The 3277-nt window shown below is 48.5% G+C and overlaps 1 long non-coding RNA gene across 1 annotated transcript; it reads right to left on the bottom strand.

Annotated features, from left to right (window-relative positions):
• Positions 1-607: 607 nt before the first annotated feature.
• Positions 608-3198, bottom strand: LOC138433091 (uncharacterized). Its single transcript, XR_011254143.1, has 2 exons — positions 3010-3198; positions 608-1648 (listed from the first exon to the last, which is right to left on the bottom strand). It is a non-coding gene; the product is annotated as an uncharacterized lncRNA (long non-coding RNA).
• Positions 3199-3277: the final 79 nt, after the last annotated feature.

Below are 3277 nucleotides of genomic sequence, written 5' to 3'. Positions count from 1 at the left end.
TGATGACCCAGTTGTTAGGACTTCGATGAAGGCCCAGATTCGATCCCCAGTTTGAAAACTAAAATCCTGCATGGCCAAAAAGGAAAAAACAAAAAAAACAGAAATGTCTCTTGCCCATTTTCAAATTGGGTTTTTTTTCTCTTGAGTTTTGAGAGGCTTCCCCCCACCCCTGCCCCAGCTATGAGTCCTTTGTGAGGTCTGTGGTTTACAAATATTTTCTCATTTTGATGAAGTCCAGTTTATCAATTTTTTTCTTTCATGGATTTTGCTGAGGACCTTAGTCCTGGGTGTGAAAGACAGTCGCCTATGCTTCTAAAGGTTTTATAGTTCAATGCTTTACCTTTAAGTCTGTAATCCACTTGGAGTTGACTTTTGCATGCTTTTTACAATTTATTTTTGTATTGCAGTATAGTCGATTTGCAACGCTGTGTTCATTTCTGTACAGCAAAATGTTTGCACGTTTTTATATGAGGTGTGCGATTTAGGTCAAGTTCTTGGCTTCAGTATCATTTGTTGAAAGTGATTCCTTTTTTCTAACCTTTTTTAAAATTGAAGTTGATTGCCTACCATTTCCAGCGTGGATTTAAAAAAAAAAAACACAACACTCGGCCACCTCCTGCCTTTATTTGTGATCCCTGCAGGATTTTGTTTGAAGAAAAGATTGCACTCCTAAAATAATTTGAAAACGATTAAACAAAAAGATGCCAACGTTCCCCTGACTCTAAGTATCTGATTAATTAGTTCCGAGCTAACAAGCCTTGGGTCATGCCTGAAGGTCAGCAGAAAAGGGATTCCCGGGTTCCTGGCCTCTGCTGGATCCCCTTTCTCACTGTCTGGGGCCTCTCTCCCTAGAAAAGCATGTTCTCTGCCTGGAGGTTCATTTGTGGGACAAACGACATCCCTTGCTTGGGGCAAGAGGCGGGCAGCCCCCAGGAGAAGAGCTGTTAAGAGCCGGTAATTTAGCTGCGGGGGCGGAAGGAGATCAAGGGAGGAAACCAGCCCGGGGGACTGGGGCGGGGCTTCACAGTGAGAATCTAAATACTTGCCTCCACCCTCCGGCTCTTTCAAGCTGGAGAGAATTCCAGCCACTCAGGGCAAGAGGTGAAGTAGGCAACCGAGGATGAGATGGTTAGATAGCATCATCGGCTCAAAGCAAAGCCCGGGAGACCTGAAGGGCGGGGAAACCTGGCGTGCGCAGTCCTTGCGACCGCAGGGAGTCGGACATGACTTGCGACTGAACAGTGAGGCCCTGATTGAGGCAGGAGCATTCACAGAGCGCCGGAGGGGCGTGTGGCGCCACTTCCCTCCGCACCCCTCTCCCCAGACACATGGGGTGCTCCAGGGTTAGCCTCGCACCAGGGGCGGTCCAGACTCCCCTGGTAACCAACGCCTCTCCCCTTCCTTCTCTGCCGTCCCTGCCAACTGCATGGAGACCTTGAAGGCTGCCTGTCAAAATCTCTTGGTTTCGACCAATACAAGGCAGCTAAAAACCATGGACTCGGAAGGCCCCTGTTTCCAACGGTAGGATGCTTTCAAGTTCGCAAGTCGGTCTTCTGCCTCGGGTCTCAACCGTCTGGTGAGGGCGTTGGTCACAGATTATTATGCCAGGTTTACAGATGGGAAAGCTGAGGCTCAGAATGGTTACGTTCTGAAAGTGAAAGAGGAGAGTGAAAAAGTTGGCTTAAAGCTCAACATTCAGAAAACGAAGATCATGGCATCCAGTCCCATCACTTCATGGCAAATAGATGGGGAAACAGTGGAAACAGTGTCAGACTTTATTTCTGGGGGCTCCAAAATCACCGCAGATGGTGACTGCAGCCATGAAATTAAAAGACTTACTCCTTGGAAGGAAAGTTATGACCAACCTAGATACCATATTAAAAAGCAGAGACATTACTTTGTCAACAAAAGTCTGTCTAGTCAAGGCTGTGGTTTTTCCAGTAGTCATGCATGGATGTGAGAGTTGGACTGTGAAGAAGGCTGAGCGCCAAAGAATTGATGCATTTGAACTGTGGTGTTGGAGAAGACTCTTGAGAGTCCCTTGGACTGCAAGGAGATCCAACCAGTCCATTCTAAAGGAGATCAGCTCTGGGATTTCTTTGGAAGGAATGATGCTAAAGCTGAAACTCCAGTACTTTGGCCACCTCATGCGAAGAGTTGACTCATTGGAAAATACCCTGATGCTGGGAGGGATTGGGGGCAGGAGGAGAAGGGGATGACCGAGGATGAGATGGCTGGATGGCATTACTGACTCGATGTACGCGAGTCTGAGTGAACTCCAGGAGTTGGTGATGAACAGGGAGGCCTGGCGTGCTGTGATTCATGGGGTCGCAAAGAGTCAGACACGACTGAGCGACTGAACTGAACTGAACTGGACAAGTGACAGGAAGGAGTTGGTGAGAAATGGCCCAAGACCTTCAGAAAAAGGAAAAGCACTCAGAGATAAAATTCAAGTTAAGAAGTTCTTAATTCTGGGAGTTGAGAACCTGTTCTGCTCTTGAACCCCAGGTAAGCAAAATGTTATCCCCTTCCCTGAAGGATTTTGCTCTGTTCATTGATAGATCTGTGTTTGAAAAATTCTATTCAATTATTACTTTAGAATTTTGTAAACCAACACTAAAGCATTTGTGAAAATCGATTTTCCCTCATTATATGAGTACCCACATAGGGTCCCCAAGGGTGACTCTTTGTTCAAAAAGCCAAAAATATTTACAATCTGGGCCTTTACAAAACAAAGTTTGCCAACCCCAACTGCAGAGAGAAACTTGAGCTTAATGCAGATGTTGGAGGAGATGGGAGAGCGCCCAGGTAGAATGATGAGGAAGGGGGTGGCAGACCCTTTGTCCCTGGGCAGGGGAGGGTGCCCTGGCGGGGGAGGGGCGAGCAGCTCTAAGGAGTGGGCACGGCGCTGCTGTTTCCCCGAAGAGCCTGCCACAGAGAAAGCTCCAGGTCCAAAGTGGCATCACTGGCGCTAAATAAAGCCTGTGGTACCAGACCTAGACGTCCTACCTGGCCAAGCTGCAGTTTCAACCTCCCCCAGAAAGGTAACCTTCATCCACCACCCTGGAGTGTTCCGGTCAGTACCTCTGAGGTCATCTGTCCTGTGGGACCTCGCCATCCCCCAGGGGAAGAGGCGTCTTCGTGATAAAATCCCTGCCGCTCCTCCCTCCACCCAAGAAGCCATCCTCGCCTAAAGTGAAACTCTGCTCTTCCCCTGCGGGCGTCAGTAGCTCCCCGGCTCCGCCCCTCTTCCCGTAAAAGCCTAGCATTTGTCTGC

Source organism: Ovis canadensis, chromosome 2 (genome assembly GCF_042477335.2).
Source record: "Ovis canadensis isolate MfBH-ARS-UI-01 breed Bighorn chromosome 2, ARS-UI_OviCan_v2, whole genome shotgun sequence".
NCBI classification, from domain to species: domain Eukaryota; kingdom Metazoa; phylum Chordata; class Mammalia; order Artiodactyla; family Bovidae; genus Ovis; species Ovis canadensis.
The sequence above is the reverse complement of the archived record's forward strand: the minus strand, read 5'-3'. Positions and strand labels throughout refer to the sequence as shown.